This window comes from Anastrepha ludens, chromosome 6 (genome assembly GCF_028408465.1).
Source record: "Anastrepha ludens isolate Willacy chromosome 6, idAnaLude1.1, whole genome shotgun sequence".
Taxonomy (NCBI): Eukaryota; Metazoa; Arthropoda; class Insecta; order Diptera; family Tephritidae; genus Anastrepha; species Anastrepha ludens.
The window spans coordinates 44,191,309-44,208,063 of record NC_071502.1 but is presented as its reverse complement, the minus strand read 5'-3'; the positions used below and the strand labels follow the sequence as shown (position 1 = coordinate 44,208,063).

The window sequence follows — 16,755 nt, the reverse complement described above, 5'->3', positions numbered from 1 at the left end:
TTGCAACTCATGCGAGTTTTCATGAAGCGTGTGCCAAATCGAAGCATTTGCGGCATTGAATGGTTGCGGACAGGCGACTGTGGTTGGTTAATTGGTGGATATGGCGGCGTGCCTAAGCTAACTTGCGAATATAGCAACAGAAGCAGCTGCAACCATAACCATTACTCTAAGCGTTCAACTGTTAATATTTCACGCTCGGGTGGGAGTACAGACAGCCTCATTTTATCAGCACGAATTTTGTGTTTTTTTTTTTTTTTTTTGCCATTTACGTGTAGTACCTATCAGCGATATCCCTTGTAAATATTACGCTCAAAAGGGTGACAAGCCACGATTGTTAAAGTAAATTGAAGGTTGGAGTAGAGTTACGGTAATTGTGTTAATTTTCATGTAGAAGTAGCAATAGTTAGTGAGTCGAATTTTCACAAATTTCTTTGTAAGTTTTTTGCTATTAAAGCTGTTTTTATTTGCATTTTTATTTCGGCGGAGCTTAAGTGTTTTTACACAAGATGCGAGGGTATACTAATAATTTGAGTAGAACTTAAAATTCGTCCAGAAAAAATTGCAACCTTATCATTTGTAGGCTTGAAAAAGTATAAGCCCCAATGGATTGAATGGACTTCTACCGCAGCGGAATACCTAGTCTATTAGCTGCGAAGTTAAAACCCGTGACAGGCATCCAAACTACGACCCCTCTATGACTCCAAGGTATGGGATGACCTAAAGTAAACGTAAACGCAGGTAGGCGCAGTTTACACGTGGATGCTAACTTCTGTGGAACCTACAAAAGTCAAGAAAGCTGTTTAAGCAAGAAATTTCTACTGCCACTGATAAGAACCTGACTGTAATTTGCAAATAGCGCGCATTTTCAGTTAATTACTTTATATTTAAGCCTATTGTGAATTGCGGTTGTATGCACCAGGTGAGTGAAATAATAAACAAATACTCGAATAGTTTAATTATCAAACAAACTGACTTTGTCTTTGCACTTCGGGTCGTTGTTCTTTCTTTATTTCTGGATTGATTGCTTGCTTGCTTGCTGACTTTTTACTTCAACACATTTGCCAGCTAAATATGTAGCTTCACTTCACTTTACTTTGTTTCGTCTGTGCGTTCTTGAGCTAAATGCGCGCGCGAGTCAGCTCTCGCAGCGAAACGATTGCGTTATTTTTATCGACCACCGCGATAAGTGTAACTTTAAATTCTACCAGAACGCAACTGAACCAAAATTGTGCGGAAAGCTCGCACACAACCACTACTGGAGCTAGATACCAACAACCGTCTACAGCTAGCTGCTTATTTCTCTGCGCGCGCTCCTCTTTGACGACGTCGACGTCGTCGTCTACTGCTGCCATGGTGGTTGCTGCAGAGCCTTATTGGCCAGTGGCAGTCTTGCCAGATCGTTGTAAGAAATTGGGTTTGAGATCATTGAGTTTATTAGGAAATTTTTTTTTTAATTTACTCGGGCCATTTCTTTATTATACATTATTTTTTAATTTTTGCTACTTTTCTGATATTAATATAACTCATATCTTTCGAGTTGTGGAGCACCAATTTTTTCCGAACATCTAAAGCATTCTTAGCAATTTGCTTTGTTACCTATTCAAATATATTTGACCAAAGCACTGCACTTTTCAATTGGCTTGAGCTCTGGACAGTTTGGCCTATTATTTTCATTATAAACTTTGAGCAATAGTTCCTTTTGGCCTTTTTCAGTCCAGAAGTCCTAGAGGAAACTTTGACCACCTTTTGACTTAAGCTTTTTATCTGGCAGCTGCTCCATGACGAAGCAAATCTAATTTTCCAAAAAAGTCGTTTCTTAACTTATTCATATTTCTGTTCGGATTTTTTTGCATTTGATCGCATTCAATTAGCCTTTTTGGACTTCTCAGCAAAAAACTTATAGCATTTTTTATTCTGCTCCAGTTTCCGTCGGTGAAGTATGATGAATGTGTTTTCTTTTTGATATTGATACATTTTTACTATCGAAATGTGGCTCCTGAGTAACGACCAGTGCTCCCTATTATTTCCAATATTATCCGCACACTGTCACTTTCAAAAAGTCTAGTTCTTTTTGCTTGAAAGAATACCCAAATACCATAAAATATAATGCAAATCGAAAGACATACCCGGGTAGTTTTTGTATAAGCAATTTTAAGATTTTTTTTTTCTAATTTTGAACTTGACAAACATCCTGTTTTGCAAAGAAGGCTAGATAAGAACATGAATTTTTTTAAAGCTAATGATATATAATATAAATAATAAATAAAATAATAATTAAATAATCGAAAGGCAAATTTGTTCACCGTAAATTAAAAGTTAAAATTAAACGCAGCTGGTTTTTCCAGCCTCGCGGTTCTTAAAGAATAAAGCCTCGTTGAAGAAAAGCTATTCAGCCGTCATATTACTTTCTTTGAAAAAAATAATATTATATGGTTCATGGCATATACTATAAAACATAGTTTACCGTATTTTTATTTATTCGATTCTCCGCAATGAAAAAATTCCAAAATGTGCTGTTTTCCCGTCGCTACTAAAACCCAAGGTATACTTACAAAACTTAAGCTATTGGTATAAGCAGCCTATACGTAAAAAAAAATATAAATACAAATTTACGAATATTTGTTCTGCTATCTCTGTTGTCGCTACTCTATAAAAAATTGTACGTTGCAATATTTGCAAACCTCCTTCTACAACTTAGCTAACACACATCTGGCAACACTTCTTGGCGAATGTACGGCACTTGCCACTTTGCTGTGAGTCGATGGTTTTGTTTTCGTTGCTTTTGCTAATTCTGCTGCTCTGCTCTCACCTTGCTGTTAACAAAACTCACCCACAACCAGCCGCTACCGTGTGTTCACACACAAATACACCTAACTAGCTGAGACTTACATATGCATTGAAGTAAATATATACGAACAAATTGTTATTAAGCTGTTTGCTGCCGGTGTCTCCTCTCTCTCAATTACTTTGAACGCTGCCTCTAACGCAGCTGCCACCACCATTGCTGTTGCTGCTGCTGTTGCCGGTGCTCTTCTTCTCAGCAGCAGCTTGTTGCTTTCTGCTGTATCTTTCAAATACGTATGTGACGCCGGCATAAACAATATACATGTATATAGGTATACACAAAGCGCTACCTCAATACATACAACTTCAGTTCTTTTCTCTCTCACGCGTCAGTCGCCACTCTAAGCAGTGTTGCTTTGATGGCAAATGTTGCTGAGTGTTGCTAAATGTTTAGCAACATCTGGTCATCAACTAAACTATTTTTCATTGTTTTTATTGCTGATATTTGCTTTTTTTTTGTCGAAATATTTCAGTTAGTAAACATTAAAAAACAAAAGACAAAGATTTGATGGTTTAATAAAAAATCCATCCTTGAAAGGTATTTGACACAAGCTCTTTCTCCGAATCGTGTTGATGTTATATCCGAAATCAAGAGGCGTAGAGCCATGTATTTCATCATCATAATCGAAGTATTGTTGATATGCATACTGATAATGAAATCAAAATAATATAATTTAAGTCAGTCTCGTTATTTAATAGTCTCACCTGGTATCATAGAGAGTCATAAACAATCCAACAGTTTTCCAATGAATCTCATTTTACTGGCACCTATTTTCATTAGAATCACCCATAAGCTCTAGTTGCCTAATTTTACTACATTCGTATAAACTTTTCCACTCCCTATAATATAAACGCAAGGTAATAGTTTAGCAGTTTTAGACACACTTTAACAAAAATTAAAATTCTTCATCTAATTGACCTTCAAAAATAAACGAATAATATTTATTTTTTGCTAACTGCAAAATATGAGAGCACAAAATATTAAGGGGTTATACGCAGTTATGACTTTCAAAAAAATCGATTTTTGTTATTGCATTTTTGTAATGTACATATATTCAAAAGTATACGCACGAAATTTGAAGTAGATCTAAGCAATACTTTCGGAGTTATACCTAAATATGTAGAAATGCCTCGGCACGTTTTAAGGAGGTATTGAAACTTTAAACGTGTTTTTTTTCAAAACGGCATTTTTCAAGTCGGTGTACACGATATCTCGAAAACGGCTTGTTTGATCGGTCAACCGTTTTAACTCAATCTTTAAAGATACATTTTCTAGTAATTAATCGCTCCTTTTGTAAATCTGATACTTATTTTCCATTTTATAATCAATTTACGGCCAAATTTTAACGTAAAAATCGAAATGATTTCTTTTAAAAGCTGCCATTTTGTGAAAATTCACTATTTTGATTAGCCGAACAATTAATTACTAGATAATCTAATATATTAACAAAATTTGTTTGGTTTTTTGATTTCAGATAATCCAATCCTGAGTTACGATGTACACCGTAAATCGTCTTTTTTTAAAGGAGGTTCCAGAAATCGCCTGCAGCGCGCTCTATAATCAACATTTTCATAAATAAAAAAATTTTGTTACGTTCTTGAAGGATGCTTTTATAACCGCCAAAAATTTTCAAATTAAAATATTCTGAAGTTTCTTCAGGATAAATCCTTGACAACCCGTCTTTTATTTGCTTCATAACTGCGTATAACCCCTTAAACCAACGTGGCAACGAGACAGCAGTGCAATAACAACATTGATAGTCGACAGCACACATAAATTTTTGAAGAGCCTTAAATTAAAAAACTTTGCTTAGGAATAACTGAGTGATATAATCCCACTTTAAAAAAGTCTGTGGATGAAGAAATGATAACAAAGACTTCAATGACCTATGGATCCATATATGTACTATATGTAGTATGCAGTAAGAGCTTCTAAAGCCTCTCCATTCAGATTTAGGAGCCTATTTGATGGTCCTCTGGAAGGAAAAAAAGACTTGACTTTCAATCCGGTGATGTGTGAATTAACTATTTATGTTTTCAGCCTTTAATAACTTCCTTTATGTGGACTTTGGTAAACCCGTAGAAAAGTTCAGATTCTTGGAATTTTGATGTAGCGCCTAATTTCGGTAGATAGCCCACCTGTTCGTTGCTGCCATGACCTTCATATCCTGGTATCCAGCCGAAAAACACGGTGCTTCTTGCTCTCAAGGTGCTGAGGGCAGTGAAACATTCCAGTGCACATAGGGATGCGGATATTAAGAACGTTTTATATATGTAGATAAAATGCGCATGACGGCATAAAAATTGCCAAAAATTAACGCAATTTTTGAGGCACTGGATACTTGCACTTTACACCAAAATTTTATGGACTATAAAATCTCGGCGGCCGCCGTAGCCGAATAAGTTGGTGCGTAACTACCATTTGGAATTCATAGAGAGAACGTAGATTTGAATCTCGCCCCTCGACAGGCAATGGCAAACCTCCGAGTGTATTTCTGCCTCCTCACAAAAAAAAATATGTGCCGTTCGGAGTCGGCTGGAAACCGTAGGCCCTTCCATTTGGGGAGCACTATAAAGACGCACACTACAAATAGGAGGAGGAGCTCGGCCAAATATCCAAAAAGGTTTGACGCGCCAATTATATAATATATATGTACAATATTTATATATATAAAATCTCATACTCCAAAATTTTCTAAAGACGCTAATTAAAAATATGAAACTTTAAGAAAATTGGTTGGATTTTTTTTCGCATGAGGGAAACTTGGATGTATTTGGTTTTTATAAGAGAAAAAGTTGGTAAAACTAAATAGGAAAAAAATAAACAGTCATGACTTGTCAAATAGTCTTGTTGCTAAAGTTATTCAACACAGAATATATCTGCTCGAGAGCTTACTTAAGCCTTGAGAAGACACAAATTACTTTACCGACACTTTAAAATCGCCTTTAAGGTTAAAGATTGGTTGAGAAAGCGGTTCATTATGAAAAAAGATTCTAATGTTTTGTTTATTTGATGGTGAACTTCAGCCTTTCACACAACCAAGTATTCGCAATATGCCAAGCCTTAGAAAAGACCCATGAAAGGAGATACCAAACGAGGTTTGAGACAGGGTGACTCTCCGTCGTGTAACTTCTTTAGCTTGATGCCGGAAAAGATCTATCGAGCCCCAGAACTTAATCGCTCAGGCACGATTACCTATAAGGGCGTAAAATTGCTGGCGTATGGCGATGATATTGACATCAACGGCATTGACAACCGTGCTGTTAGTTCTGTATTCTGCAAACTGGATGATGAAGCAAAACGAATGGATCTGGTGGTAAACGAGGACAAAACATAGAGATCACCCCGTGCTCGTCCTATCGTATAGCGAAGAAGCTTGGACGATGACAACATCCAATGAGGCGTCACTTGGAGTTTTTGAGAGAAAGGTGGCAGGCGATGGAACAATGAGGTGTATAAGCTTTACGACGACGGCAAATTAAAAATCCAGCGGCTTCGTTGGCTGGATCGTGCCGTCCGAAAGGATGCAAACGCTCCGGCTGTGAAAGTATTTGATGCGGTACCAGCTGCTGGTAGCAAAGAAAGAGGAAGGCCTCCTCTACCTTGGAAAGATCAGGTGGAGAAGGATTTGGCTTCACTTGGTGTGTCCAACTGGCGCCGATTAGCACGAGAAAGAAACGACTGGCGCACTTTTTTAAACTCGGCCAAAATCGCTTAAATGGTTATCGCGCCAATCAAGTTTTGTTTATTTTTAACAAAATATCTGCCCATTTACATTAAGCCAATATTTATATAGAGTCTTGTATTCGATATTGATTGAATCTATCACGTGGTAATTGGCGCAAACTGCGAAGCTGTCATATTTGTTGGGAGAGTACACCTATACAGATATATCAGTAAGTATGTTCTAATCACTGGGCGTACCGAATCACGTAGGCCCTAGCTCTAATGCATAGACGAAAACTTCATCATTTATTCCATAGTGCGCACCATCGAATTCATTACCGCCGCCGTCATTCAGCAGCGCTGAGCGATATATCCACTTCCATACATCCTGTGAAGCTCGACCTGTGCAGGAACCTCACCTTGTATTTGAATAATTTTAGTTTTATTTATTATTTTTCTGGTTACATTAGTGTTTGTATGTATATATGTATAAAGCATATAATATATTTTTTTGTCATACTAAAAACTCCATTCGTCCTTGAAATGTATTTATGTATTACCCTCATCACACATTTTTCATGCCACCATAAAAACATCCATTATCACTTTATGAAAAATCTTGAAAAATAAATATAAATTCGTGTGCACTATTTATATACATCTCATTGCTTGCATTTCAGTCTTTTTACAAATTACATAGAGAGTAAAAATGAAAACTATAGTGCGGTATTAAAGTGCAGTTGGCACGAACTCATTCAAGCAAATGAAATAAAACTGAAAACATTAAAAAGAAAATATTTTGAAATTGCACGCAAATATCATTGTGGTGCAGTGAACTTTGAGTCCATTCATTGTTCATGTTGTGTCTAAATATATGCACATAGATCCGTCTAGCATAAATTCCACCATTCACACTTGAACAGATTCGGATAATGATAATAGCAACCAGCATCAGCTCCACTCTGTACACTAATACACACGCGCCAATACAAGAACGAAGTATACCAGCTTAACTGGGTCGAACGAAATACTCTAATCAGAGTAATAGAGTAATATTTTTGCTCATAGTTTTTTCACTCTAGCGGCTTCAGAGCAGCACATCCTTCCAACCAATTTTTTAAGGTATTTTCGCTGGTTTCTAGCTCTAACTCAAGTTCCGACGAATATCGCACTTAAGATTTAAGGTCGGCACACTCTTTATATAAATACGTCTGGAGGACTAAAATCATAGCTGATAGACGGATAATTGACATCGCTAAGGCAACGATCCGATGTTAGTGCGCAAGAGACCTTTTTTTATATTGACTGGTGTTCTGCGGATGCCATCCTGCTGAAACGAAAGATCAGCCAAGTTTGTATCGTCAATTCAATTTCGGTTCAGCATTTTCGAAAAGAAATGAACCGCTAATTCCATCACGACGATCTCCATCCTTGAATGTGGCAAATTTGTTGGCTAACAGAGTCACCGAGATGAGATGCACCTCATTTTAAGGCCCTCGCCTCATTTGAAATTGTATTTTTTCGATGCTTCTTTAAAAGAGTGCAAAACGGAAACGAAAAAAGATTTTTCATTTTTATTTTAAGTATTTTATTTTTTGATTTAATATTAAAATATAAACATTTTTTTTGGTCATATGAGGTTCGTTAAAAAAGTTATCAGCCTTCAAAAATGGTCATCACATGAACAATGTGCACAGATAGCCGTTTCTGCTGAAGCGATTCAAAAATAAAACAAAAAAGTAAAAAATCGTTTTTTGTTTCCGTTTTACACTCTTTTCAAGAAACACCCAAAAAACACCATTTCAAATGAGACGAGGGCCTTAAACGTCAAGCAAACATCTCTCACAGCAACATTTCTCAGAGTTCTGGAGGGAGTAGGTTAGCACCAAACCCTTGTTCGCCTTATAAATGATGGGCACACATATGTGACGAGATTATCCTGGTTGACGCCTCAGACGGCGCTAGATATATTTACAGTCGTTCCGCTTATATGTATTAGATAAATATCTGAACTTCTCTGACGCAAAAACTGTCTTGGAACGGCGTTGGCCAAGATGTTCGATAAACCGTTAGATGTGACTGCAGTTCTATTATTGCTGCAATGACATCATCTCTCTCTTCCTAGATGGTACGAGTACAAAAATAGACGCTGGAAAAAGATCGGGTGCTGCTCTCAGCAATTCCTATTCAAAGAAGCTTACAGATTTCGGCATTACTGCGTTATTTTTCAAACTGGGACTTATGCAATTGATAATTCGGCAAAAATAATAAGCAATATGAATCTCACTCCTTGAATGCCAGGCTTCTTTGTAGATCGTCAGACCGCAATGTGCAAAGTACTGGTAAAGCTGGGTTTCCTGTTTTTATTGTGTGAGAAAAAAAAGCCTATGGACTAATTTCAAGTGATCCCAGCATTTTTTACATTAACATTGGTTTTTCTGAAAATTCGTTCGTAGTTGTAGTCTAAGAGAAATAAACTGGAAAATTTTTTAAGAACAAAATTTAATAATTTTGCGATTTATTCAATACGGAAAATTTTGGTACACAACTTTTTAAAGTGAAATATCTTCGATTCTTTGTGATATTTTTATAATTTTTTTTTTAGGATAAAATATCTTGTTGTCGTTGTTCAAGTGGTTGAGTATTTCCACTGAAATAATCCTAATTAGTGACCAGCACTACCACTGTCCTCGTGTGATGATGTTTTTTTTATTTTTATTCTTTATCTCGATGTCTGAGATCTCAGTAATTCGCTGCATGATAGGCTTACCGAAGGAGCGGAGTCGTGCCCTATAGCTAGCCCTGGAAATTCACACAAAAAGTGGGAAAGACTTTCCTTCGCTCTGCCTCTGCTATTTCTAGTGTCTAACCTTTCTTGCTAGCTCATCCGCTATCTCATTACCCCGTATGTTCCTATGACCGGGAACTCATATCAGAGTGATTTCAAGCCAATGAGTAAGCAATTCCAGCTCCACTCTACACTGTAAGACTAGTTTGGATGAAATGGAGTTGGAGTCTAAGGCCTTTATAGATGCTTAACTGTCTGAGAAGATAACTACTCTAGATTTGCATGCTTCTCTGATCGCTAAGAGTGGACTGTGAAGTCTGATCTGTTTTTGAACAGCGAGGGTCCCTGTAGGAGGATCTTACTGTGACCGTACGACCTTGCTTCCTATGTCTCTGAGTCTCACCGCGCTGCAAGTAGCTATTGTTTTAATGTGTAAATCTAATGGGAGCAGATGAGTTAGTACATTGAGCGCTTCAGTAGGAGTGGTGCTAAGCGCTCCTGTAGTTAAGATACACGCTGTTCTTTGTATCTTGTTCAGCTTAGTTTTGTTGTATTTATTTTCTGTTGCAGGTCACCAAACTAGTGCCTCATATGTTAGTATTGGCCTTACAATGGCTGTGTAGGACCAATTGATTAGTTTTGGTTGGAGACCCTATTAACCCCCAGGATAAAATATACTTAAAACAAAAATTCTATTGTTGTCTAATTGTATTTATTTTCAAAATTTTTATAAAAAAACATTTTTTTTTCAAAATTTTCACGAAAAAAATTTTTTTTTGTAAATTTTAAAAAATATTCGCACTCAGATTTTTTTATTTCTTCTAAACAAATTTCATGTTTTTTTTGTCATCAATAGCTGAACTATGCTCAGTAATCTCGGTTTGTTACAGGTTCTCTGCACTTATTTGAATATAACTCGAAAAGTTATGGTAATCACTTTATGAAACTTGAGAGGATTACAGATATTAATAAAAAAAAAAATTAGAGAATAACCTGAAACGATTTTTTTTTAATTAAAAAAAATTTTTTCACAAAAATTTTGAAAAGAATTGAAATTTTTTTAGAACAAAAAAAAAAGAAACAACCTGAGTGGAACATTTTTTAAAATTTACAAAAAAAAAAAAAATTCACAAAAATTTTGAAAAAAAATTAAAATTAAAAAAAAAAAAAAAAATTAAAAAAAAAAAATTAACATATTTTTAGAAAAAATAGAAAACCAATCTGAGTGCGAATACTTTTTAAAATTTACAAAAAAAAATTTTTCACAAAAATTTTGAAAAAAAAATTAATTAATTTGATTTAATATATGGAAAATAACAATAAATTATTATTTTACAATAAAAAAAGGAGCACTAGCTGCCAGGGCTTACGGCTCAAATATGAAAATATCACTTCTAATTTACTTGCACACAAATTAATTTACATTTTTACATTCCGCCCCCATCCTCCTAATCCGCAGCATCAGTTGGCTGTATTTTTCGCGATTTTCGTGATGTCACCTCGTCTTCCTCCGAGCTGTACGCGCTCAATTCATCCGACATATCATTGTTAGCATCTAAATCGTTGTAGTTGTGGTTGCTTTTATGAGTATTTGTACTCGTATTGCTTTTCGTCGTTTTACACATTTTTTTAATTTAATTTTGTTTCACAAAAATTTTGAAAGAAAAAACTTTTTTCCCACAAAAATTCAGCAAAAAAAAAAAGTTATTTTCCCAAAAAGATCTGTTTAATAGACACACACACACTTTATACTAAAAAATTAAAAGCAAAGAATTCTAAAAGTTAAAAATAATCGAAGATATTTCACTTTGAAAAACTCCATAGCAAAATTTTCAGCATTGAATAAATCTCAAAACCTCTAAAATTTGTTCAGAATTCTCTCAGTTTATTTCTTTTTTTACGTAAGCCTACAAATAAACCAGTTTTCAGAAAAATCTACAGCAAAGGCCAAAATATAATACTTACCCCATGTCTCACCTGCAGAGCATCGCATTTACTTCGACCATTACTCTCGGGGAATGGCCTCAGATATCATTTCTTTGAGATCCTTTGCAGTTTGTCTAGACAAAATTTTGACGAGAGCGTCGATTTGACGCATACAAATTTTGGGATGGTCTAAGAACTCATGGGTATGGAACTGAGAAAATCTCTGCTTAGGCTTAGCATCATAGTGGGTCACCAATAGATTATTTCCATTGCTAGACTTTCTAACCTAACCTAAGCTTTTCAACATAAAGCGTCTCATTTCTTGGCATAAAAGTACGATACTGAATAGCAGTCAGAATTTGAAGCGTGAGGAATCTATGAGTGTCAAACAAATATTTAGTAAGTATGTATTTGGTGCAAACAGAAAAGCGTATTTTTAACTACTCTGTTTAAGCTGCGTGAATGCGTTTTGTAGCTTTCTGACTACTTTCAATGTTTCAGCACTTTTTGCGTGTTGCAAGTAGTTTTTTTTTCGCAAATCACCAAATATTTTGTATTTTTTCCAAATCTGGCAAACATGCTCGCATTCGCAATTATGTGCCGCTAAATCTCACTCAACTACTTAGTTAATGTTAAAATCGTTTTGATGAGATACTTTGCACGTACTACTTAACTAATTGGCCATGCATGCAACATCATCATTTGAATTTGTATGAGAGTGCGTTCAGTTGGCTGTGCATGTGCATGCATATGTCTGTACGTGCATATGTATGTCTGTACGTGCATATGTATTAGATCTGGCCAATTATATATACTTACATACGAAATACTCATATGTACGAGTATGTACGCATGGCGGCCTTTGCTTTTGCATCTTTTTTTATTATGTGTTTGCATACCTATATTTTTATAGTTTCATTATTCCCTCTTTTTGTGACTTTGAGCTGCAATGAAAATATTAATACAAAATAATAATATATTCTGTGCGTATATTTGCATTTAGATTCATATGCATGCACGCCTGCGTAAGGTTAGACGATTGTCCAAGTAACACACATTTGCTCCATGCTTTGCTAAAATAATGAAAGAATTGAGTTCGATTAAACATTCATTTGACGTGTGCAATAAATTATTTGAAAAATACGTACTTGTTTTTGTCATATCAATAAAAACCTTCATTTAATCGTATGTAAAAATGTTTGCTTCTTTTTTGGAGACCTCTTTGAAAAAATCAAAGTTAAAATCTGCAAAACAAAACGTCAAGTACTTGTGAAATATACTTCATTGGAACAAGAAAAAATTCAAAAATATTCCGCATATCGTAATTGCGAGTTATCGAATTAATGGCGTTTTAAATGAAACCACAATCGACTGCAGATTGGACATTTTACATGTATCGGCCACCTTGTATAGGGTTTTTCAGTAAGAGCGCTTCAACTTTTGAACTTTTTTGAATAAAACACAAACGGTTTGACTTTTTTAACTAATTTTTTTTTATTATCGAGTTTGAACATATACATTTAAGGTACTTGACCACCTTGGAAAGCTAAAAAGTACAACATATTCAATAATTTTTTTTTCATGTTCTGTATAATATATTAAAATAAATTTTTTTTTTAAATTTTTACTTAGAGCTTATATAATACAAAAAAAAATTTATTTATTAAAATTTCTTTTTTTAACATATATCCAGGAGGCGCCAAAGTCGAGGCCTGAAGAAAATCATGTCTTGCGGCGGACAGTTAATCTTAGAAATGGTAATTCTAAAACAAAAGAGAGAAACAAAATTTTCAAAAGGAAGGTTCCTTGCGTGAGAATTTACCACAAACTGACAAAAAAAAAAATAATAAAAAAATGGCGGATGTTTGAAAAAAAGTTAAGAAAACACCCCTGTTTTTCACAATGTTATGCTTAAAAAGCAATACTTTATTAACTTTTTTTTTGCAAAATGTGGTAAATTGGCATACAAAACATCTTAACAAATAAAACAAGACCAAAATCATTAAAATCGGCTAAGCAGTTTCGGAGATAAAGTGTCCGCCATTCGAAAAAAAGTAATTTCTGGAAAAACGCGTTTAAAGTTAAAACTTGCTATTTTTTTCCGCTGAGTCAGCAAGTAATGAGTGCAGGATGCGCCTACACATTTTCACTGATTTCACTTTGTTAGAATTCGAATTTAAAAAAACAGTTTCAGGTGATGATTTTTAAAAGTATAAGGATTGAAAAAATGTAAAAAAAAAAATTTAATTTTTTGAAACTTATAAGGTGGTCAAGTACCTTAAGTATGAAATTCGATTTCTTTTGCATGACCACCGCGTGAACGTTTTACGAAGTCCAATCGTTGAACCCAATTTTCGACCACTCTTTTGCATAAATCGGCCGAAATTCCAGCAATTTCGCGTTCAATATCGCCGGCTTGTCATTGTAGACCAATGACTTCACCCCAAAACGGGACGGCTTGTTAAATGGACCGTAAAATGGCCGTAATGCTTTTAAAGTAGCAGCAATAGAACGATTATTTTCATAAAGAATTTGCACGATTTGCAATGGTTGCTCAAGTGTGTAGCGTTCCATGATGAAATGTATACTAATGAAGTTTACAAATGACAAGCGAAAAATAAAAAATATTGCGTCGTTCGCCCTCCCTATCGGAAAAAAGTTGAAGCGCACCTATTGAACAACCCTATACTAAGAAATTGGCGAAAAAAAATGAAAAATAAACACCTTTTTTTTGACTATGTAAATTTTCACTATCAGTCACCAAGTCATTATCAATTTCAATTCCCATATATGGAGTACCAGAACCTTTTAGTACGCATCAGCACTGAATCACGGATGAAATCACTGTTTCGGGTTGAGCACCAGTACTTATTCTGAGCCATACTTTGCAATTGTTTAAACGCAGGCATGTCTTCGAACATTCAGGCATGATTCTTAGTAATACAAATCAGGTGTGAATTCATGTCTGACTTATTTGCTAAGTGCAGAGTCCACAAGCGATATTTTGTTATTAGTCTCTAGTGATTTCGAAGATCTTCTTAATTAGAGTAAATATACCTATATCAATTTTTTCTTTACTATTTAATTTATCGTACTTATAAAAAACATTATTTATAAAATACTTATAATGTTTTCAATTTTATTTTTTAATGACTGATGTGTAAGCTTGCTTGAAGTTTTTTTCAGTTTGTAGCCGGATGCCCCCGTTTCCAATATTATAATAAAAAAGAAAAAATAAAAATATCTCAAGCTTTTTCTGATTCTACATACATTGTAAAATCCGTTGAATAATTTGAATCAGACAATACAACACATGGGCTGAAAAGTCCCGGGCCTAACACATGCATAAATGGCATTAATTTTATTGCACCAGCCTCTTTTTCAATTAGTAGAAACCTTAAAGAAACAGCTGTTAAAATTTCATGATATTCTATTCATTAGTTCGTGAGTTATTCTGCTAAGAGTGACGCTACTTTTGTTATTTCCAAAACAAAGGATCAAGCAGAATTTCTTAATTTAATTTTAGACTGCTTCTTGATGCGGAAAGCTACCGTTAAAGCAAAGCAATGGCTTGAAAAGTGTTATTAGGACTCCGCTCCATCAAAAACAATAATAAAAAAATGGTTTGCTGACTTCAAACGTTGTCGTAGAGACTCCGATGACACACAACGCAGTGCACTTCCCAATGAGGGGCATCAAAAAAATCCACAAAATCGTTTAGAATGATAGAAAAGTGAAGTTGCGTGAGTTAGCTGACATCGTACAGATATCAAAAAAACGTATTGAATGAGCATTTGACTTTGAGAAAGCTCTGTTCAAAGTGGGTCTGCTCATTATTTTCTTTCATCAATACAACTTAACGTGTCACAAGTCAATCAAAACAATGGCAAAACTACTTGAATTGAACTTCAAATTGCTTTCACATCCACCGTATTCGCCAGATTTGGTTCCCAACGAATACTGGCTGACCTAAAACAATGCTCACACGTGAGAAATTTCGCTCGAATGAAGAGGTTATCGCTGAAACTGAGGCCTCTTTTGAGGCAAAAGATAAATCGTTCTACAAAAGTGCTCCTAAAATGTTAGAGAGGCGCTGGAATGATTGCGTTGCTCTTGATGAAATGACGTGAATAAATAAAGCTAATTTTGAAAAAAAATTTTGTGTTTTCTTTGGTAGGCTCGGGACTTTTCAGTCCATGTGTTATATTTTCAATATTTTTGAATACCGCCTAATAGTACCAAATTTTTTATTTATTTTATCCGTTAATTAAAAAGCAAGATTTTACTTTTACTTTAAAAAGTTATGAGGTGGAAGCAGGAATTCATATGCTTCCGAATATGCCACTGTGTGCTTCTTCAATAATTTCGCCATTCCCATTTTAAGCTGCTCCAAAGTTTTTATTGGGAACAAGTTGGGATTCCTATAGATGTATTTCAGTCTTTGATTATTTAAATAAAACGGCGAATTATTTTGCAAGTGCTTTCAATTTAATGCAGTTTTGGCACTTTTTATGTTGTATTTACGAGAGGATTTGAATAAAAAGAGCTCCATTCCACTCTTCTTCTATTTAACTATCTCGTATTCGCCAACCTCTTATGCGTTCACTTACCGTTCATATCTGAGTTCACGAGCTGATAGTTCATGTAAGATTTCAGGGATGTAAATGCAAATCGCTACCTCTCATACAGCAGAGAGATTCTTGATCATCATCAGTTTATATACAAATATATATTATATATTTTCCCCTTAGTTCTTAGGTGGAGTAAAGGGCCTCAATAAATAAGTTAAAATTTAAATTACTTGTCATGTCCCATCGACTGTCGCAAACCCTTCTGTCATTAAGCAGAGGGGAGTGCAAACAGCTGGTTGGACTGATGACGGGCCACTTTCTATGGGCGAAGCACATGGAATGGGTGGGCATCTCAGACAGTGTACTCTGCCCAGCTTGTGAAGAGGAGGATGAGACGGCGGACCACTTCCTGTGCGTCTGCCCCGCCTTCACTCGAATCAGGTTTGAGGTCTTTGGCACTGATGTGTTAAGAAACGACCATCTTGGCATCTTGGCACTACAAGATCTACTCAAATTTCTTCGGGGATCGAGTTAATTTAAAGAAAATTAAAAGGGAATCCAAGTGTAGTGCAATGGACTTAATTCATGTCTGAATGCTGCACTTGCTAGTTGTCCCGACAAAAAACAAAACAAGAAAAAACAAAAAAAAAGATGGTATAAGGCTAGAAAACGCGCACAATTTTGCGCAGACTGCGATTGATAAATACCTGGAGGGCTTATACAAGCATATCACGCATTGTTGTGTGCCATGCCTCACACCCATACAGAACAATTGACTTTAATTTAGATTCAAAGACCTTCAATTTCCTGCGCCGCGATATATGTGATGATCGCCACACATTTATCCAAAATACCAAACGCAGCGCGAGCCTTCGATATTCGACTGCGAATATCGGCTGCTGAGCCTTTGTCCTAGACGCTTCCGAGATAGCAGAACTCATCACTACTTCGAGCTTAAT

The 16,755-nt window shown here is 35.4% G+C and overlaps 1 protein-coding gene across 8 annotated transcripts in view; it reads right to left on the bottom strand.

The window, feature by feature from the left end:
• Nucleotides 1-1,207, bottom strand: part of LOC128867594 (high affinity cAMP-specific and IBMX-insensitive 3',5'-cyclic phosphodiesterase 8) — a 422,601-nt gene extending 421,394 nt beyond the window's left edge. For all 8 annotated transcript variants that reach the window (XM_054108968.1, XM_054108970.1, XM_054108973.1 and 5 more), the window contains exon 1: nucleotides 974-1,207. The gene's annotated coding sequence lies outside the window, so the exon portion shown is untranslated. The remainder of the gene's footprint in view (nucleotides 1-973) is intronic.
• Between the last annotated feature and the right edge of the window lie 15,548 nt (nucleotides 1,208-16,755).